Source organism: Aotus nancymaae, unplaced genomic scaffold (genome assembly GCF_030222135.1).
Source record: "Aotus nancymaae isolate 86718 unplaced genomic scaffold, 86718_ANA_hifiasm-v0.15.2.pri h1tg000002l, whole genome shotgun sequence".
Taxonomy (NCBI): domain Eukaryota; kingdom Metazoa; phylum Chordata; class Mammalia; order Primates; family Aotidae; genus Aotus; species Aotus nancymaae.
In genome coordinates this window covers 5,348,574-5,372,189 of record NW_026988413.1, presented here as the reverse complement: position 1 = coordinate 5,372,189, position 23,616 = coordinate 5,348,574, and positions in this window count along the sequence as shown.

Below are 23,616 nucleotides of genomic sequence, written 5' to 3'. Positions count from 1 at the left end.
AATTATTATTATACTTTAAGTTCTGGGGTACATGTGCAGATCATGCAGGATTGTTACATAGGTATACACATGCCATGGTGGTTTGCTGCATCCATCTCCCCCACTGTCATCTACATTAGGTATTTCTCCTAATGCTCTCTCTCCCCAATCCCCCCACCCTTTGCTATCCCTCCCCTAGCTCCCCTACCCCCCAACAGGCCCCAGTGTGTGATGTTCCCTTCCCTGTGTCCATGTGTTCTCATTGTTCAACAGCCACTTATGAGTGAGAACATGTGGTGTTTGGTTTTCTGTTCTTGTGTCAGTTTGCTGAGAATGATGGTTTCCAGATTCATCCATGGCCCTGCAAAGGACATGAACTCATCCTTTTTTATGGCTGCATAGTATTCCATGGTATATATGTGCCACATTTTCTTTATCCAGTCTATCATTGATGGCCATTTGGGTTGGTTTCAAGTCTTTGCTATTGTAAGCAGTACCACAATGAACATACGTGTACATGTGTCTTTTTAAATGTATTTTGGGGAGGAAAATCACAGTGGCAAAAGGCCATTCTCATCATATCAAGGGCACATACAATCAATATGACTTTTCATTGTTTATTTAAGCCTTGATCACTTGGCTTGAAATAGAGTCTGTCAGGTTTCTCCACTATGAAGATAATCTTTTCTCTTCTTTCCATATTTTCACTCTTTCAAAGGAAGTCAGTAGATAGAGCCTGCACTTAAGGGGTGGGAGTTTCTGTGTTCTTCAGGGTAGAGTGTCTTCATAAATTATTTGGTGAGAGGAATCAGTCAGAGTGGTAGAAGAAGCTATAGGGAAAGAAGCAGGCCTTTTGAAAGGTCAGAAGGCTCTGCAAAGCTTCAGGTGAGAATAAAGCTGAAGGCAGTTGATTCTCTTACCCTGAGGCTGAGGGTGAAGAGTAAGTAACAAGGGAGTATAAAGAAATCTAGCTAGATGAGTTTATTTACTTATGTCATCTGAAGGCCCCTGATCATCTGCCATGTACAAGACTCCTCCCTGCAAGGGGGACCACAATGTTAATTACCTACAAATTGTGTTGGCTCCAGGCCTTTGACATTATACCAGTACTGAATAAATGCAAGCGGCTTGTTGGGACTGCTCACTCCTCAGGAGTCCCCTAGCTGCTCTCACACAAAATACCTGTGCCTGTGTACTCCCTTCATCCGTCGCTTAGCCAGAGTCTGCAGGACAGGCTCAGCAATTTGGAATTCTTCTGCATGGTAGATTCGTCTCTTCTTTCTCATTTATTCATTTATTCAGATATCTATATCAGTATGAACTCATGGATACTTATTTTATACTTTGGGTTACAATTCAACATTCCTGTGTGTATTTTTTGCTCACATTGTTCTAGCTTTGGCCCCTGGGATGCCTTTCAGTTGATTCCTGTGTCCCTTCGATGTCGTCCTAGCATTGTGGCATTATTGTTGTCATTTTTAAAATTTTTTTTATTTTTTATTGTACTTTAGGTTCTGGGGTACATGTGCAGATCATGCAGGATTGTTGCATAGGTACACACATGGCAATGTGGTTTGCTGCCTCCATCCCCCCGTCACCTACATCTGGCATTTCTCCCCATGTTATCCCTCCCCCACCTCCCCGCCCCACCCCCTGCTATCCCTCCCTTGGCCCTCCTCCATCAGACCCCAGTGTGTGATGCTCCCCTCCCTGTGTCCCTGTGTTCTCATTGTTCATCATCTGCCTGTGAGTGAAAACATATGGTGTTTGATTTTCTCTTCTTGTGTCAGTTTGCTGAGAATTAAAGTTTCCAGATTCATCCATGTCCCTACAAAGGACACAAACTCATCCTTTTTTATGGCTGCATAGTATTCCATGGTGTACATGTGCCTCATTTTCCCTGTCCAGTCTGTCATTGACGGGCGTTTGGGTTGGTTCCAGGTCTCCGCTCTTGTGAACAGTGCCGCTGTCGTCATTTGTTTCACATCCTTAATTTCTGGCACCACCAGGACATCTCAGTTTCATGTCGTAGATCTCCTTCCCAGTGTGTAATTAGCCATTTCTCCAAGAATCCTTGTTTCTTTCATTGGAGAATGGTTTTAGAAGCCAAAATCTGAGTATCAGGTGTACTCGTTAGTACTGGCGGAGCAGAAATTGCTTCAGGTCCTCTCAGCTTACAGAGCAAGGAGATAAGTGTGTATACTAACCCATGCATAGACACACACTGATAGATATTTCTGTATGAAACACGTTTTCTATATTAAGCTACACATAAGCTCATGTTGATGTTTCCAATTCTAAACCATTACCTTAGGAAAGGGCTTTTAAAATGAGATAGATGGATGCTCTCTGTGACCCAAATACATTATTTTCTCATAGTTACAAAGCACAGTTAGTCTATAATCCAAATTTCTCAACACCTAGAATAATCCATTACTCTCTGGGTTATACCTGTTTGTCTCGGTCAGAAAAGGCTAGGTTATATTGTACAAAACTGATCTAAAAATCTCAATGCTTCATAGAGCGCATATTTATTTATCCCTTATGTTGCATGTCCAATCAGGGTCTGGAAGAAGGTGCTGCCCACAGGAGAAGGCACGTCTTGACATGAGCTCCCACGGTTAGAGAGGAGAACATGGCAATTTTAGCACTAGCAGTAGCCCATACAACCGGGAGTGAGGAACATGTTACTTCCACCAAGATGTTGTTGGAAAAAACAATCAAAATAGCCTTGCCTAACTTCAAGAGAGCTGGGAAGTACAATTCTATTCTAACACCCAGAAAGATCAAAACCAGATTTAATAAACAGTCTTCATAATGACCAGTAAAGGTCAAGGCTGCCTGTCTCTCTTTTTAATTCTACATCTACTTATTCAAGAGTGTTAGAATTCTGTTTTTTAAAACAACACTTATTGTGGTATTGCTGACATACAAAAAGCTGTCCACGTTTGATGTACACCACTTGAAGCGTCTGGGGCTGAGCGTACACTTGTGAATCCAATGCCATGATCTATGCAGCAAGCCCATCCATCACCTCCGAAAGTTTCCTTCCATCCTTTGTATTTATTTATTTATTAGGATAATGATAAGAAAACTTAACATAAGATCTACCCTCTTAGAAAACTTTAAAACCAGACCCTTGGAAAGATATCTGCACTCTCACAGTCATTGCAGCAAGACATGGAAACAACCGGGGTTCATGCGAGTGAGTGGAAATGCAGCCTGTACATACAGTAGAATATTATTCAGACCCTAATAACGAGAAAATCCTGCCACTAATGACAACACAGATGAGCCTGGAGGACATTATGCAAAGTTAAATAAGCCAAACACAAAAGGAAAAAATACTACATGATCTCACTTAGGTGATGAACCTAAAATAGTCAGATTTACAGAAGCAGACAGTTGCATGGTGTTTTCAAGGGCTGGGGAAACGAGGAAGTGAAAGTGTTAGGCTTTAAACTATTCTCAGAGATAGGCCTCTCTGCCGTTGCACTGAGCGTGGTCTTGGAAGGACCTAAGCACTGAGATGCTTAATCTTACTGACTTGTCTAAGTAGAAAAAAAGAATAAAACAAATGCTTGTTCTTGCTTTCTTGATACTTCCTGGGCAAACATTAAAAATGCAAAGTGAAATCGTTACAGTCATCTTATTCCCTTACACATTACTTACTAAATGGATTTTAGAATGAGATGACATGATGCATTTATCTCCTGGCAATTGTTTGAAAATCCTTCCTCCCTCTTCACTCCCTCCCTTTCTATTGTAAGAGAGTTGTAGCTTGAAGGGACCTCTGACTTTCACACTACACAAACTCAGTGGTCATTCCATAGACATTTAGAGAACAGCATCGTCCTGTCTTGACACAGCAGATGGTGACCAGGGTGTGAAGAAGGGAGAAACGTAAGGAAGGACGCCATCTTTGCGGCCTCCTACTCTGCTTTCACTGGTGCTGTACTCTCCAGCCCCCTCCAAACAGGGTCTGAGTTTCCTCTAATTCAGCTGTCAACTAGCCCTCGGTAATCTGTTATCTACTGACTGTTGAACACCCAGAAATGTTTGCACACTGAAAGGGAGCACTTGTGAAACTAAGATAAGACGATTCCCTAACCACTTCAGGCATCCAAGTCTTGCGTAGACAACTAACGCTTTCTACCAAAGCAGGCAGTAACACAAGGAGCTGACCTCAGGCAAGGGCTGGCTGGCTTTGCAGAGGGGCCTCACAGAGTCAAACATACAAGTCTGACGAAAAGGCAATGGTGAGATTGCGATCCCCAGGACTTCAGAACCTAAAATTAAATTCCATTATATTATATACCCAGCGGTTGTAGTATTGCAGATAACTGACCAATGTTAAGTGAACTCCAAAAAGATGAGCATAGAAAACTTAGAAGAGTAACTTATTAGGTTACAATGGGTCAAGCAGACTTGGATTTCCACCTTCCTAGACTAGAGCTTTGTGCCTTGCAGGCAAATCTTCAAATCTACATGGGAGGCGAAAGCATAGCTCACTCAGGAGGTGTGAAAAGAAATGTTGATGGCTGGTGTCATCTTACAGAGGGTTGTAGAGGAGAGTGCATCTGGCAGCCTGACCTGTGTGCGGGAGTCAGGGCAAACTCTCTGCCCTGGGCAGTGTCTGGATAAGCCCTTGAATGGCTGCCTTGAGCACAGTAGTTTTATATTTGCATTAATGATTTCTTTGTAAATATAGTTATTAACTTAAGAAAAAAATGTGCTGGTTGCCATAAAAATAGCAAATAAGAGACTGTATTTATTGAGCATTTATTATGTGTCAGGTACTACTCTGAGTGCTTTACATGTATTAACTAGTGTAATTCCCACAACAACCTCATAGGAAAACAGATAAAGGAAATGTAAGTTTACTATGCAAGAGCTAGAATTGAAACCCAGGAAGCCTGTCCAGAGCTCATGTGCATACTCACCATTTATCTATGTAGTTCAAATCTCAGCCTAGAGGCCTTTTAAGGTAACAACACCACATTTCTCTAATTGATTGCAAATTGATTTTCTAGTTTAGCTCCCAGGAGCTGTTCCTAGCTCTATTGGAGGTATTTATATGCCGTTATATATTCCCAGACCCTGTATGTGGTTTTCATATTGAGAAAGATTAATCCTAAATTGATTCTGAACTTATTGTATAGCAGCCTTTCTAGCTTTTAGTCGTTTTCTTTTTTTTCCTTTTAGATTTTATTCTCACTTCTTTTTAATCACCAAGGATTTCGTCACTCTTCAATTTCTTTTTCTAGCAAAGAGACTCTGGGAATATTTCAAAAAGGGACGGAGGCATAGTTGGGCAAATAAAGCACCCTCCCATAGGACCCAGGAGCAAGAGCTTGCTAAGATTCAGCCCAGGAAGATGTTTTTAAAAAGGATGGCCAGTTTTCAGGAAAGTAGATCATCCTTAGGTTTAGAGGCCCTTGTACCAACGTTTTGAGAAGTTCAGGGCCTTCTCAGTAGAAAATTGTGTAAGAGGCAATTCTTATCCTTGTTGGCTGGAAAATGACTGCAAAAAGACCCCATTAAGACCAAACTTCTTTCTAAAGTAGCTCCACCATTCGCAGGCAGGAACGTTATACAATCGACAATAGGAAGGCGGTGTCTGACCCACCTAAAACTCTCTCCCACAGTAGTCCTGCTGCATTGTCTGAAATGTTCTCATTTCGACATTGAGTTCTTAACCTTTCTAGGGTGATGAATCCCCTTAAGAATCTGGTGAAAGTTACAGTCCGTCTCCGTATAAAATGCTCATGTGCACACACCTAAACACACATACACACTGGGTTTTTGTATTCAAAATCCAAGGACTTGCACCCCAAATTGGGATCAACCTCTTTTTCTCTGGGATTGAAGCTTTACTGGTTCCAGAAGCAGGCTTTTAAAACGTAACCTTCCTGCATTGAGTAATGCACAAAAGACTTTACTTCATCTACACTACTGTATCAGAAATTAGCAAACCAGGTACTACTTCATTCTTATGGAGCAAAAGTCACATTTTGGGGGAGGAAGAGGCCTTTGAGAGGGAAGAATAAATTACAGAACAGAGGATGCAGGCCAGGCATGGTGGCTCACGCCTGTAATCACAGCAGTTTGGGAGGCCGAGTCGGGCGGATCACGAGGTCAAAAGTTTGAGACCAGCCTGGCCAACACAAGGGAACCCCGTCTCTACCAAAAATACAAAAATTAGCCAGAGTGTTGGTGGGTGCCTGTAATCCCAACTACTCTGGAGGCTGAGGCAGGAGAATTGCTCGAACCTGGGAGAGAGAGGTTGCAGTGGGCCGAAACCATGCCATTGCACTCCAACCTGGGCGACACAGCAAGAGTCTGTCTCAAAAAAAAAAAAAAGAAAAGAAAAAAGAAGGATGCAACTTCAAGTCAGACGCAGGTTGTTTTTCTGTGATGGAGGTCAGGACAGAAAGTCAGACTAGGGGGCAGCTAAACGGAATTATCGCACTTCACTTCCTACTCACCTTCGTACTCACGGAGGATAGAAGCTGTGTTTCACAGTTCTTAAAACCACAGCCTGATTTTGTGTCCTGAGCACTACAACTTTCCAAAAATTCCATGAAATATTATTCCCCTTATATGCATTAATAATCTGAGGCCCCAAAAGTTCAAGTGGCTAGTGCAAGGTCACGTAACTAGTAAATTGTGAGGCTGCGATTCAGCCCTGGTCCTTCATATAATCAACCTGCAGATATGAAAGACCCAAGAACTGTTAACATGACCCACGTGACATAGCCAAACATAATACACACATTCTGCTCTTTTTAGCAGTAACTCTATTAATCCCTCATGTGAAATAAGAAATAAAATATATAGCATATTTCCCCCAAATTTATTTTCAATCTACTTACAAAGACAAGATTAACTCACATGAAGTTGGAGCTGTGGTTTTCAGATGATCTGTGATTTCGACATGGATCCTGAAATTTTTCAAAACAATGCAAATATTATCTAGAATTATTGTAAAAGATAAGTAACTAATGTACTTTCATTTTTACATATGACTAAAAGCCTTTTATGCATTACCTAATAAGTAAATTGTGAAGGATTACTTAAATCAACATGCAAACCTGGAAATATGCAGAGTAGCAGAGCTTCCTGAGATGTTTATTCAGTATTCTATGCGGAAGCTGGTGACCATGAACTGTCTAGCATTATGAAAGCTTCTAGAAGGCATGTATGACTATAAAAAATTGCATTTTTCTATTTTCAGAAAGGACTCAGTAATCACTGCAACATCAGTGTTGAGTTAATTATAGTTAATATTCAATTGCTGTTTGCTTTTCAGTTACAAATTCCTATTGTTTTACATTTATTATTATCAGTTTCATTTTTGAGTAGTGTTTGGCTAATCTAAAATGAATAAAGATGTATATTTACACGAGGAGCATTTGTGCCTGTGGTTTTGCAATAAATAGATCTTAAGCATTCCTGTATTATAACAAAAACATTAGTCACCATCCCAGATGGCCAATGATAACCCATTGAAATATTCAGGTTTAGTGACTTGTCATTATCTTTGTATTTTTTTTCCCACTTTGACTTGGCTCTGGACTGGTTAGTCATCTGTAAGGGTCTCCTTGTACTCACCAAACTGCAATGGGCCCATGAGTAAAATCTGCCTGGTAACTATTGCATTAGAAAATATAAGAGCACATGTGTACATATTAAATGGTAGACTTAAATGTCTATAGAGTGAGGAGATCAATGTCGATCATATCCAACTAAGATCATTTCATTGAGGGAGTAAAATTGGAGTGTTCTGCATTTATAATAGACTGATTGATTGAATGACTGGCTTGAGCTGGACTTGCTAGAGGGTTAGAAGTGGCTTAAGTTCAGTGGAGAGAGAAAAAGCACCAAGCCAAGGCAGTAGCATGAGCAAATGATTCAAGTGGAGTATGTGAGGCTCCTGCAGAAGGGGAGAGGATGAGCCCATCAGGAGCAGGACCTCGATATCAGAGGGTCCTGGAAACAGGATCATTTGTGCAGGAAGGGACTGTGATATAAAGTAGGAAGGCTGGAAACAGCAATCTGGAAGGGCGGTGGTACCAGCCAGGGATGTCTCCTCGAAACAGGACTTTCATCCTTCTGGACCTGCCACAGCCATTCCTGTGCCTGTATTTATGAAGGGGGAGCCGCGTCTGCCAGGCTCAGTGTCTCCCTGCATCACAGGTTCTGTTCAGAAGGAAACGATCCAGATGAAGTGAGCAGCCACATCACAGCTAATACGCAGGAGCTCAGCAGAAGTTCAGTAGTGCTTCTGGTGCTGCTGCATGAGAGGCTAAGCCCAGGTGTCAGCTCTTCAATGCTTCTCTCTTCAGTGGGCCAAGCTCCATCAGAAAAGAGTCACTCTGCTGAAGTAACTGCCTGATTTCCAGTTTTTCAGTGGAATCAGGCTTTGAAAATTACTTTCTCTATAGACTCCACATTTCCAATGTGGATGTTACTGTGCCATGTTCAATTAATTGGAATGAACAAGTTGTTAATAAGGCTGTGAGTCGTTTTTTATGAATTACTTTGGAAATTTTATAAAAATAACATATGAGGTAAAAAAATAAAGACTGAATAAACCACTGATCCCAAGAAATAAAAAAATTATTAGCAAAATTAATGGACCACCATTTGAGCCACTCCCTAATTGCCTCTTTCACCTACAAAATTAAGCATGATTATAGTGCTTATTCTTTCTTTTATTTGCAGTTTTACCGTATGTATATGGATCCCTAAAATACTTAGCATTGTTTGTTTTATTTTATTTTTTATTTTTTTGAGATGGAATTTTGCTCTTGTTGCCCAGGCTGGAGTCCAACAGTGTGATCTTGGCTCACTGCAACCTCCACCTCCTGGGTTCAAGTGATTCTCTTGCCTCAGCCTCCCAAATAGTCAGGATTACAGGTACCCATTACCACACCTGGCTAATTTTTGTGTTTATAGTAGAAATGGGGTTTCACCAGTTTGGCCAAGCTGATCTTGAACTCCTGACCTCAAATGATCCACCTGCCTCAGCCTCCCAAAGTGCTGGGATTACAGGATCATTGTCTTAGAGCTTTAAAAATGATTTCAAACCATATGATTTCTTTTATGACTTACTTTTTTCTTCCAATGATTTATATGTAAAGGAATTACCCATGTTGATCTATATTGCTCAAGTTTATTTATTTTTGCTTTTTATATTATTCTTCTGCATGAATATAAACATACCAGGATCTATTTATCCATTTTCTTGTTGGTAGGCATTTCGATTTTTCCAGTCTGGGGGGTTTGTTGCTGCTGTTGTTTTCACCATTACAGCCCACGCTGTGCATCTCCTGGGCAGTGGGCAAGACCTTTTCTAGTGTGTGTGACTAAGAAACTCACTGTTCAGGAGGGCACCTGTCCACTTCTGCTCTTCTCCTAAGAACAGCATCCCATGTCTCATCACTCACCAGGGAAACCATGACTTAGGAGGGTTGAGGTGAATATCTCACAATGTGCACATATACCATCAAGTCACCGAGCTGCACACCTTCAGATGCGCAGTATCTAAGTATCAGCTATACCTCAATAAAGTTGTGGGCATAAAAAGGAAGCACCTGACTGCAAATGACAGGCAGTAGTCGCCTTACTTTCAGAGGTGTTAAAATAGGGGACTGAGATGATAGCCTTTGAGGGTCAGCAGCAGGGGCAGGCGCTGTCTAACTGGGATTTCACTTTGAAAGCTCCCTTACCATGCATTAGCCAGCCCCACCTCCACTGCCCATCGCCCATCTGAACTGCTTGAGTGCTGACTGACAGATGTCACCGTAGCACGGAGGAGTTTCTAATCCCAGGAAAGGAAGGGGAGGAAAAGGAAAGAGAAAATGGGAGAAAGGCTTCGGAATGAAAACACATTTCAGCTGGATTTTAAATGACTACCGGGAGTTTGTCACTAAGGGAAGATTATCACTGATAGAATCTTGCCAGCAAAGATTCAGACATTGAAGAACATTTGAGGCTAGAGTACAAGGTGAAAGGAGAGACTCAACCTTCAACAATTGCAATTCAATTCCATTATGACCCACACAATGCTTACCTGCAAAGACTATTTTTAAATTGAGAAGAGAGATGAAAAAGACTGGGAATGCACTAAAAATGAGTTTGGACTTGAAGACCTCTCAAAGTTTTAAATTTGGGAGTGATATGACTGGTTCTGTTTTAGAAGGAAATTTCTGTGATCCTGATTCCAGCATATATAATAAACTAAATATCTTACAATTTAAAACCTCCCAATAGAAACTATATATGTGTATGTGTATGTGTGTATACGTATATATACTAAATATAATAAACATCCTTTAAAATGTATACCTAAGTTCATAACTAAATATAAGAAAAAAGAGGCCTGAAGAAAGAACTGAAAATCCAAGTGAAATGCTATTGCTGTTGCAAAGCTGATCTGGAGACATCTGGAAAGCTCTATAAATAAGGGGCTTGTGGTTGAAAGACCCCCTAGGCCAGGAGATAAGGTCCTTGCAAGAAGGGACTTGGAACCAAGCACTCTGCCTCCCCAGGCCAGGACCCGGAGCACTAACTCATCGGTGAAGGGACTGTCAGCAAACGCTCCTGTCCTGGACTGAGCTCTGAGGGGAAGTCTGCTACTGATACTCAAACCACATCTGGGTTTCCATTGCAAGTTTACACTATCTGCATGGTTCTGGAAACCCCAGGATGAGAAATTAAAATAAATCATCCCAGGTAAACTGCGTCCCTGGTCTCTTTTATAAGAAAATACAAAGGAACACAGCCTTAATCCAGTTCTCAAATCCAATTGCATCTTAGGGGATTCCCATGATAATGCCTGCCAAACTTGAGGTGTGGCCCTCTCAAAATTCACAAGGCAGAAAGCCACTTTGAGTGCCTAGAAACAGACATACTAGGGACATGGATTAGTCTGAAAAGATCAGATGCAGACTGTGAAACAAGTAGGCTTAGCAGATTTTTAAAAATTAAAGATAAAATTTAGTTTCATTTGCTGTTCATATTATAACTGCTTTAGATGAATGTTTTATTTTTACCATTTCTTCTTTTGAAATATATGCACATAAACTATAAATTTTCCTCAAAGAACAAAGCACAATTTTATATCTATCTGACAAGATTCAATATTTTCATTTAAATTTTTTCTTTTTAGAGGCAAAGTCTAGCTCCATTGTCCAAGCTGGAATGCAGTGGTGCAATCCTAGCTCACTACAACCTCAAACTCCTGGGCTCAAGTGATCGATCCTCCTGCCTCAGCCTCCCACATAGCTAGAACTACAGGCATGTGCCCCATGCTTGGTTAATTTAAAACAATTGTATTTTTAGAGATGGGGATCTCTCTATGTTTCCCAGGCTGGTCTTGAACTCCTAGCCTCAAATGATCCTCCTACATCAGCCTCCTGAGTAGCTGCAATTACAGGCATGTACAAACACACCTGGCTTCATTTAAAATATTTTTAACCTGCGTAATGATTTCTGCTTTTACCAATGGGTCATTTTAAAAATACATAGTTTCATTTTAAACATTTGTCAATATTTTAATTTAATTTAATTTATTTTTATTTTTATTTTTTGACACAGAGTTTTGCTCTTGTTACCCAGGCTGGAGTGCAATGGTGCGATCTCAGCTCACCGCAACCTCCACCTCCTGAGTTCAGGCAATTCTCCTGCCTCAGCCTCCTGAGTAGCTGGGATTACAGGCACGCACTACCATGCCCAGCTAATTTTTTGTATTTTTAGTAGAGACGGGGTTTCACCATGTTGACCAGGATGGTCTCGATCTCTTGACCTCGTGATCCACCCGCCTCGGCCTCCCAAAGTGCTGGGATTACAGGCGTGAGCCACCGCGCCCGGCCAGTTTTTTGCATACTTTCTACCAATTTTTGAGAAACATTATTAAAGTCTTCTGGTATAACTATGATTTGTTTATTACTCCACGTTGTTCTGTTGGCTTTTCTTTTGAAGCTATATTTTTAGGGGTATGCACTTTTATATTGTTTTCGTATAAATACTTTGTGCTTTTACTCTTTTTATAAAATGTTCCTCTTCCTTATTCACACTTTTTATCTTAATGTTTACCTTATCTCATCAGTAAGGCTGTACCTTTTTTGGGAGATGGTAGACTTTTCATGGTATATTTTCTAGTTTTTTACTTTCAAACTTTCTGTTTAAATGTGAGTATTTAACCTGCTTATATTTACTCTAATTTCTGAGATATTTGTATAAAAATGCACAATCATCTCACTGTTTGTTTTACATTTGTTTTATCTGTTCTATTTAATTGACTTCTTTAGGCATCATCAGGTATTTTTTTAATAGCACATTTTCCATATTATGTTGTTGCCACGTCCATGTTTTTAGTGACTATCTCAGAGAGGACAACTTCCATCATTTACTTATTAGACAATAGTGTAAATAACATTTTACCACTTTTCTTTATTTTCAAGGGCCCTTTAGAAAGCTCTACTTCAATTCATCCTCATGTTGTTTCATTTCTTCATTGTCTCATGTTTTACTTTATGTTCACATATTTGTAAAATCCCACAATACTTTATTATTAAGACTCATTTAGACTTACCCACACATTTATCCTTTCTCATGCTTTTAATTCCCTTGGTATTTCCATGTTTCCCTCCGATATCATCTGGTTATGGTACGTTGCTGGTGGAGAAGTCAATTATTTTTTCTGGTTATGGTACGTTGCTGGTGGAGAAGTCAATTCCCAGACTCATTTTTGTTCTCTTGAAGGAAATTCTTTTTTGTCTGCATTGTCAGTTTTACTATGAGCTGCTTAGGTTTGGTTTTCTGTGTAATTCATTGTGGAATCTCATGGTTGTTCTTGAAACGGTGGGCTCATGTCTTTTATTGGTTTGGGGAAATTGCCAGCCAGTATCTCCCCAGTACTGTTCATTCTCTCTCCTCATGTTCGGTGACTGACAGCAATGTATTTTAGATATTTTCATCAGGTGCCTGTGTCTCTTTGACCTCTATCTGTATTTTTTAAGTTAACCGATTTATTGGGGGAGTGGGAGGGAGTTAACAAAAGTCTACATTCATAGACAGTCCTAAAAATATATCTCAAACATGGAGATGTAAATTTGAGAGTTAATGATACAAATTTTAGCAAAAACATTTTCCAGGCAGAGAGTGTTTTGATGTTTATAAAAGAACACTGAACTCCTTTTGAAGGGCTTTTGTACATATATGCATGCTCACATAGTATATGCATATACAGATGTGCTTCATTTTCAGAAAGTCCAATAATATATTAGCATCAAATTTACAAAACAGGTTTAGTGTTGACTGGCTGAAGAACTTGCCACAGGTTTTACTTCAGCTGCTTACATTCAAAAGTATTCAATTTACAATTTTTAGGTACGTACTGTGTAAGGTCGTACATCTATACATAAATACTTGTATGCATATATTATCTAAACGTAGCAAATAGCTGAGGCTATTTCCTAAGGTGTTGGGCTTAGTGAATCTTTTTTACATCTTAATAGTTTTAAAATTAAATCTATAGGAGTCAGTCTTTATTAGTGTATATGTTATTTTTTATCTTCTTTTTCTTCCTGTACTTCTGTCTGCATGTTTTTTACAGACCTTTAATCCAGGACACTAGCAATCCCTTCTCCTGTGTCTCATTAGCTGTTCAATCCATCCATTAAGCAATTAATCTCAGGAATTTCATGCTTATGTTCTAATATTTGATTTTATTTCATAGATTATGATACTCAGTTGAACGTCTCTATCTTGACATCTATTTTGCTTTATATAGCAATATGGTTACTTTAGGTTCTGTGCCTGATAATTTCAGTATCTAGATCACTGCACGTCCATTTCTACTGCCTGCCTTTTCCTCTCTTGCTCGCCAACATTTGCTCCTGTGTCCTGGTTAGTATTCCTGAATGCAACATCTTTTTAGGAAAGATTCTACATGATCTTATTTTTATTCAAAAAAGATTTACTTCTTCTTCTGACAGGCATTTAGATCAGATCATCTTGATCCAATAATATATTCAGAATATCTGAGCTTGATTTGGGACTTTTGAGGGCTAATCTGACTTGTTCTCACTCCCATGTCCTCATCCTAATTAGGTCAATGCAAAGTCTTGGGTGTTGGATAGGCCCCTGAGTTCCGTTTTCTCTCACCAAAAGTTGTAAGCTATGCCATTGTGTTAGTACGTTCTCACGCTGCTAACAAAGGCATACCCAAGACTGGGTAATTTATAAAGGAAAGAGGTTTAGTTGACTCACAGTTTAGCATGGCTGGGGAGGCCTCAGGACACTTACAGTCATGGCAGAAGAGGAAGCAATCATGTCCTTCTTCATGTGGCGGGAGCAAGAAGTGCAGACAGAAGCAGGGGAAAGCCCTTTATAAAACCATCAGATTTCACCAGAACTCACTCACTACCACGAGGACAGCATGCAGGTGACCACCCTCATGATACAATTACCTCCCACCAGGCCCCTCCCAAAAGTCCAATTCAGGGTGAGATTTGGGTGGAGGCACAGCCAAACATAACAGCCGTGGAGGAATCAGTAACCACCTTAGTGGAAAGTGAGGTGCAGAATGTTGATCCCACCTCAGGAAACTTTCCTTCTATCTCATATTCAACCCTTATGACCTCGCTGCTACAAGTGAACTCTAATATCGCTCAACAGTTGGGGACTTATTTTGCATTTCTTCTAGATATCATGAGTATTCTTGTTCAGAGATTCAGTTTGAGACTACTATATCACAGCCACATATGAAAGTGTCTTCTTTTCTTTGTGTCTCCATTGGAATTTCTTGTCAGCTTATTTTAATTTCTTAGGGATATCCCTTATTTTCTTACAAGCCCAGATACATTTCAATGAATTTTTAAATATATTTTGGGTAACATTATTTGTGTTTTATATTGGAAAAATATTTTAAGGATAAATTGCCTATTTCTGGAAACAGGTATATGTTACTTTTATGTATTTTATGTGTATTATGTATTTCATAATTTACAAAATAAATACATTTCTGATGGCAACTGCAGTTTAGAGTGGAAAGAGACTTCAGCCAGGATGATTATTACAAGGCTTTTTGCAGTCATTCAGACAAGTAAGAGGATCTGACAGAGGATCATAGTAATTGAATTGAAAAGAAGAGTTTTAAGTAATTCAGACTTTAGAGCATATGTTAAAATAAATTTGGTGATTGGACTACTTAGAGTCTGTTGAGAAAGAGGGATATTTGCTATTTGTGTCACTTGCAGTGGTAATGTCTTTTTCTGAAATAAGGAGCAACTTCAATAGGAGTAGAGATATTAGCATGGAAGACGGAGGCAAGGACATGAGCTCACGTTAAACTGGAAACGCCGACAGTTTATCTAGTCAATGTTCAGTGACTGATAACATAAATCTGTCTGGAATACAAGTTTACAGAATTCTCTATTACTAGGTATTGAGTTATATATACAAGGAGCAGAAAAAAATACATTCAGGGATTTAGGGAGCAGGGGACCCAAGTGAAGGGAAGAGAAAGAATATGATATAAGTATCAATTTACCCAATATCTTTATGTCAATTGAAGATATGTAAGATTCTTGTCAATATTAAGATTTCCTGATATCTGAATAGGAATAATGTATGTAAAACCTTCTGGTCACTACATGTTGTGGGTAACATGTATTAATTGAAGAAAAAATAATTTCAATCTTGCAATCTCTAGTTTTGCATGAATGATCCCTTCTTAGCCATTAGGTCCTGGGTTAAATGCCATCTCCTCCTCAGCTATGCCTCCCCTAATTACCTGACCCTGCTGCACCATGCTGACCAACGCTGATCTCATCAGCTGGCCCGTTCCCTTCACAGGGTTTCATGCTGTCTGCAACTATCTCCTTAAGTTACTATTTCCTTGTCCATTGTCTCTTTCCTTCACTTTCCTGTTCCCTCGCCGTAGAAAGTTTGGCTACATTGCTGTCTTTCCTACATTCTGCACTTCCACATGTTACGTACTCAATAAATCTGTGTTGCATAAGTGAATGTATTTGAAAACTTTGGCTGTACAGGGACTCACAGATAAGAGACTTCTATTTTAAAATAACGGTTAAACTGCATCCTGGGCCAACAAGACACATCAATAGTACCCAAATCAAACTGTGTGGCTTTACCCAAACATGGAAATCAGATTGCTGAAAAGTGGTAGAAAACAGGGTAGTTTTTATTTTTAAGAAAAGCGTGCATAAAGATTTAACGTGTTACATAGAGCTGTATTTTGTATTATTTTTAGCCTAAGCTCTTAAAACATACTGATAAAGTTGGCATCATATCAATAAAGATAATTCTAGTTGCTTCCAATTACTTGGAAAAGATTTAGATACTAATGGACAAAAGCAAAGTTGCAAGTAAGAACACAAAGTATGCTGCCAAGAGATGTTCAGCCCTGAGGACATTAGCAGTACTGTTAGGAAACCTGCTTAAATATGTATGTGGTTTCTTACTTTCAACTGAGGCAAAATAATTCACAAGCAAGACCACTTTCTGCTTTTCATATGAATACATTTGTGGGTTTCCATATTAGAATATCATAAAAACCCTTTTATGAATAATGTATTCATGCAACTTTTGTGTTTATTCATATTTGTCCAGGTTCTAGAAATTATTATATTGTGTGAGTCCTTCGAATGGTTTGGTTTTTAAGAAAATCATTAGCTCTGATTTGGCCTCACAGATAGATTGTTTTCTAGAACTAGCCTTATGAATGAAGAAAGAAGGTGACTACCTATGTGGGTTCTAAACACACAGGGCCCAAAATATCATTTTACCAGAAAAGCATCTTTCTTTAGCTCTTCACAGTTTCCAGTTTGTGATATATGACAGGTAACTTCATGCTAAAATAATTCTGGATATCTATTACAGGCCAGTAATGTTTAAGAAATAAAAAGGAGATGAAACTAGAGAGGCAGGTTGGGACAATATTTTGAAGAATTTTCCAAGTTATACCATAGAGTTTATATTTTATCATGTAGATGTTTCCAATTCACTTGAAATATTTGTGAATTTCTGTTTTGCAGAAAGGTACATCTTTTAGCAATACAGAGAACAGACATACTTACAGAGATCATCCCAGAAAAAGGAGACACAAAGAAAGGGATGGTGAACTCCAAGTCAAGGCAGAAAGAGTGAAAATTGAGTGGGAGTGATCGATTCAAGAGACATTTAGAAATCAATAGGACCGTATTAGGATGAGAAAGTCAGGAAAGACCTTGCTTTTCCCAACTGAGGGAACTGAACTGGTGCTTAAGCCGTCCATGGAGGTGCATAAGAAGATGAAGAATATAGAAACAGGGGGATGTTAGATTAGAATTCATTGTGGTACTAGTGAAAAAAATCCTTATACTCTAACGATTTTTAAATTTATATTTTCAAAAATTTTCATAGCTTTATTGAGATATAATTGACATACAACACATGATTAATGTGTACTCTTAGACAAGCCTTGGCATATGAATATACCTGTGATGCTATCACTACAAGCAAGATAATGAACACACCCCATTCCCAAAGCCTCTTCCTATCCTTTGAAATCTTCTCTCCCTCTTCTCCTTGCCCATCCCCAACTAAACCAGACGACCACTGATCCGCTCTTTGTCTCTGTACATAAGTTTTCACTTTTCCAGAATTTCATACAAGTGGAGTCACAGGGCATACACTCCTTTTCCCTGCCTTTCTTCACTCTGAATTTTAAGTTTCATCCATGTGGTCTATTCATTTTTATTGCTGAGCAGTATGCCATTGCATGGATATACCACGGTTTGTTTTACCATTCAGCTATTTGTGACATTTGCGTATTTCCAAGTTTTAGTTATTACAAATACAGGTACTATGCACTTTCTTTAACATGTGCGTGTGAAGACGTGCTATCATTTAGCTTGGGAGAATACCTAGGAGTGAAATGGCTGGGTTGGATGATAGGTGCATGCTTGATTTTGTTGTGAAACTGCCAAATTGTTTACAAAAGTATTTGCTCCATTTTATACATTCCTCATCCATATACATGAATTTCACTGGGTCCACAACCCACCGACATTCAGTCCAGTCAGGCCCTTTAATTTTAACCATTCTGATAAATACATAGTGGTAACTCGTTATCATCCTAATTTGGATTTCCCCAATGAGTAATGATGATAAGCATCCTTTCATATTTATTGCCATCTCTATATCTTTTTACAAATGTTTCTACAAATTCTTAACAGATTTTATTGAATTGTTGATTTTCTTTGTTAAGTTGTGAGGTTTCCATATATACTCTAGATTGAAGTCTTTTATCAGATATGTGAGTTGCAATATTTTCTCCAATTGTGTGTTTCATTTTTTTCATTCTCCTGAGTGTCTTTGGAAGAGCTGAAGAACTTAATTGTAATGAATTCCAATTTATCAGTGTTTTCTTGTATAGATTATGTTTCTAGTGTTGCATCTAAGTTATTTTTGCCTAACCTAGTCAAAAAGACTTTCTTCTAATATTTCTTCTAGAAATTTTATTGGTTTAACAATTATGCTTGTGATCTATTTCCAGTTAACATTTTTAAATATGTTTTGAGGTATGGATAGGAGGTTTTTGTTTTGAGGGTTTTTTGAATATGAATGTTCAACTGTTCCTCTATAATTTATTTAAAATATTAGATGAAACTAATGATTAGATGCTGTAATGAATTACCCTTACCTTTTTGTCAAAAGTAAATTGACAGAATATTCGTAAGTCTGTTTCTGAATTCTTCATTCTTTTCCAGTGGGCTATTTCTTTATATTTAAGTCAATCCCATAGTCACTTGATTAGAATAAGCTTTTCAAGTCATGGAGTAAGAGAGGAGTTGTAATTAAACAATTTTTTTTCAGAGTTATTACATATGAATTGCATAATCACTTTGTTACTGCAAATAAAAAGGACTGCTAAGATTTTGATTGGAATTGTGTTAAATCTGTAGATAAGTTTTGGGAAAATGAACATCTTAACAATATTAGGAATGTTCTAATTCATGAATCCATTATATCTCTCCATTTATTTAGGGCTTCATCTTTTCTCAGCATTGATTTGTTCTTTTCATTGTACATGTATATTAGTTTCCTGCAACTGCCATGATAAAGTACCTAAACTAAGTGGCTTAAAGAATACAAATTTAGGGTCTCACAGCTCTGGCGTCTGTAAACCCAAGACTAAGGTGCCATCAGGGTTGATTCCTGCAGTGTTGGAGAGTCTGTCCCAGACCTCTCTCCTACTGCAGATCTCCAGTGTTCCTTGGCTTGCGGATACAATACCTCCATCTCTGACTTCATGTTCACATGGTGCTCTCTCTATGAGTATTTCTGTCTCTGTGTCCAAATTCATCCATTTTATAAAGAATAAGTCACATTGGACTAAGGCCTACCTGAAGAACTTCATTTTAGCTTGGTGACCTCTTTAAAGACTCTATTTTCAAATACAGGCACATTGTGAGGTACTAGAGATTAGGGTTTCACCATAACTTTTTAAAGGAAAGTGATTCAAATTATAACAACAGGTATTATGAATTTGTTTCAGATTTATCTGAAATAGTGTAAAAATGTATTTATAATTTTGATACTACTTTAAATGGTATTATCTAGATTCCAATTTCTAGTGATTTATTAATAATTATGGAACAATGTAGTTTTGATTTGCATTTCTCTAATGACCAGTGGAGATGAGCATTTTTTCATATGTTTGTTGGCCTCATGTATGTCTTCTTTTGTAAAGTATCTGTTCATATCCTTTGCCCACTTTTGAATGGGCTTGTTTGTTTTTTTCTTGTAAATCTGTTTTAGTTCTTTGTAAATTCTGGATATCAGCCCTTTGTCAGATGGGTAAACTGCAAAAATTTTTTCCCATTCTGTTGGTTGCTGATTCACTCTAATGACTGTTTCTTTTGCTGTGCAGAGGCTGTGGAATTTGATTAGGTCCCATTTGTCTATTTTGGCTTTTGTTGCCAACGCTTTTGGTGTTTTGGTCATGAAGTCCTTGCCTACGCCTATGTCCTGAATGGTTTTGCCTAGATTTTCTTCTAGGGTTTTTATGGTGTTAGGTCTTATGTTTAAGTCTTTAATCCATCTGGAGTTAATTTTAGTGTAAGGTGTCAGGAAGGGGTCCAGTTTCTGCTTTCTGCATATGGCTAGCCAGTTTTCCCAACACCATTTATTAAACAGGGAATCCTTTCCCCATTGCTTGTTTTTGTCAGGTTTTTCAAAGATCGGATGGTTGTAGATATGTTGTGTTGCCTCCGAGGCTTCTGTTCTGTTCCATTGGTCTATATCTCTGTTTTGGTACCAGTACCATGCTGTTTTGATTACTGTAGCCTTGTAGTATAGTTTGAAGTCTGGTAGTGTGATGCCTCCCGCTTTGTTCTTTTTGCTTAGAATTGACTTGGCTATGTGGGCTCTCTTTTGGTTCCATATGAAGCTCATGCCAGTTAGAATGGTGATCATTAAAAAATCTGGAGATAACAGATGCTGGAGAGGATGTGGAGAAATAGGAACACTTTTACACTGTTGGTGGGAGTGTAAATTAGTTCAACCATTGTGGAAGACAGTGTGGTGATTCCTCAAGGACCTAGAAATAGAAATTCCATTTGACCCAGCAATCCCATTACTGGGTATATATCCAAAGGATTATAAATTGTTCTACTATAAGGACACATGCACACGAATGTTCATTGCAGCACAGTTTACAATAGCAAAGACCTGGAACCAACTCAAATGCCCATCGATGATAGACTGGACAGGGAAAATGTGGCACATATACACCATGGAATATTATGCAGCCATCAAAAACGATGAGTTCACGTCCTTTGTAGGGACATGGATGCACCTGGAAACCATCATTCTCAGCAAACTGACACAAGAACACAAAATCAAACACCACATGCTCTCACTCATAGGCGGGTGTTGAACAATGAGAACACATGGATACAGAGAGGGGAGCACTACACACTGGGGTCTGTCGGGGGTAATAGGGGAGGGACAGTGGGGGGTGGGGAGTTGGGGAGAGATAGCATGGGGGGAAATGCCAGATATACGTGAAGGGGAGGAAGGCAGCAAATCACACTGCCACATATGTACCTATACAACAATCTTGCATGTTCTTCACATGTACCCCAGAACCTAAAATGCAATAAAATAATAATAATAATAATAATGGAACAAAAACTAATTTTTTGTATAATGATTTTGCCTTAAGCAACCTTACTAAACTTAGATATTAGTGCTAGTAGCTTTTCTGTGGATTCCACAAGATTTTCTATATAGAGATCAGGTTATCTGTGAACAAAGGCAATTTTACCTTTTTCTTTCCGATGTGGGTGTGTTTTATTTCTTTTTATTGACTTATTGCAATGCATGAACCTTCAGGGTAATGTTGGGTACAAGTAGCAAGAGAAGACATGAACAAGGTAATTTCAACTTTTATTTTATTTTAGATTCAGGGGGTGCATGTGCAGGTTTGTTACATGGGTCTGTTGCATAATGCTGAGGTTTGGGGTGTGATTGGTTCCATCACCCAGCTAGTGAGCATAGTACCCAAGACTTACTTTTTCAATCCTCGTTCCCCTCCCTCCCTACCCTCTAGTAGTCCCTAATGTCTATTGTTGATATCTTTATGGCCATGAGTACTCAGTGTCCGGCTCCCACTTACAAGTGAGAACATGCAGTATTTGATTTCCTGTTCCTCTGTTAATTTGCTTAGGATAGTGGCCTCCAGCTGTATTCTATGTTGCTGCAAAGGTCATGATTTCATTCTTTTTTATGATTGCATACTCTTCAATATTGAATACTATTCAATTAATCCATAGGAATACTATTCAATATTGAATAGTATGCAGCCATAAAAAAGAATGTAACACATTTTCCTTATCCAGTCATCACTGATAGGTATGTAGTTGATTCCATGTCTTTGCTATTGTCAGTAGCACTGCGATGAGCATACAAGTGCATGTGTATTTTTGGTAGAATGAATCATTTTCTTGGATATATACTGAGTAATAGGATTACTAGAAGGAATGGTTCTGTTTTAAGTTATTGGCGAAATCTCCAAACTGCTTTCCACAGTGGCTGAACTAATTTATATTCCTACCAACAGGGTATAACCGTTTCATTTTCTCCATAGCTTTACCAACATCTGTTGTTTGTATTTTGTAATAATGGCCATTCTGACTGGTGTGAGATGGTATCTCCTTGCAGTTTTGATTTGCATTTCCCTGATGACCAGTGATGATGAGCGTTTTTCCTGTGTTTGTTGGCCACTTGCATGTCTTCTTTTGAGAAGAGTTTGCTAATGTCTTTTGCCCAATTTTTAATGGGGATGTTTGTTTTTTGATTATTGAATTAAGTTTCTTAGAGATTCTGTATATTAGACTTTTGTCAGATGTGTGGTTTGCAAATGTTTTCTCCCATTCTGTAGGTTGTCCGTTCCCTTGGTAATTTCTTTTGCTATGGAGAAGCTCTTTGGTTTAATTAGGTCCTACTTGGCAATTTTCGTTTTTGTTACAGTTGCTCTTGAGGACTTAGCCATAAGTTTTTTCCCAAGGCCAACGTCCAGAATAGTGTTTCCTAGGATTCTTTTGTTCTAGGATCCTTATAGTTTGAGGTCTTACATTTATATCTTAAATCCATCTTGAGTTAATTTTTGTATATGGTGAAAGGCGGTAGGGGCCCAATTTCATTCATTTGCATATGGCTCTCCAGCTATTCTAGGACCATTTATTGAATAGGGAGTCTTTTCCATTGCCTATTTTTGTCATCTTAGTTGAAGATCAGATAGCTGTAGGTATGTGGTTTTATTTCTAGGTAAGAGAAGACATTTTTAAGTTATTTCTGATTTTAGGAGAAAAGTATTTTTTCATTATTAAATATGCATGTCTTAGTCAGTTCCAGCTGCTATAACAAAATACCACAGACTGGATAGCTTATAAAGAACAGACATTGGCCAGGCACAGTGGCTCACACCTGTAATCCCAGCACTTTGGGAGGTCGAGGTGGGCAGATCACTTGAGGTCAGGAGTTCAAGACTAGCCTGGCCAATGAAACCCCGTCTCAACTAAAAATAAAAAAATTATCTGGGCATGGTGGCATACACATGTAGTCCCAGCTACTCAGGAGGCTGAGACACAAGAATCACTTCACCTGAGAGGCAGAGGTTGCAGTGAACTGAGATCACACCACTGCACTCCAGCCTGGATGACGGAATGAGACTCTGTCTCAAAAGAAAAGAAAAATGAACAGAAATTGAAATTTATTTCTTACAGTTCTGGAGGCTGGAAGTCCAAGATCAGAGTGCCAACATGGTCAGGTTGTGGCGAGTCCTACCTTCCAGATTGCAGACTGCCAACTTCCCTTGTATCCTCATATGGCAGGAAGAGAGCTAGAGAGCTCTCTGGTGTCTCTATTATAAGGGCGCTAATCCCATTCATGAGGGCTCCACCATAATTAGCTCCCAAAGGCCCCATCTCCTACACACAATCACACTGGGGGTTAGAATGTCAATAAATAAATTTTGAAGAGACACAAATATTTAGTCCATTAAAATGCTCCTAGCTGTAGTTTCTGCGTGGATGCTAATGTTAGGTTGAGGAAGTT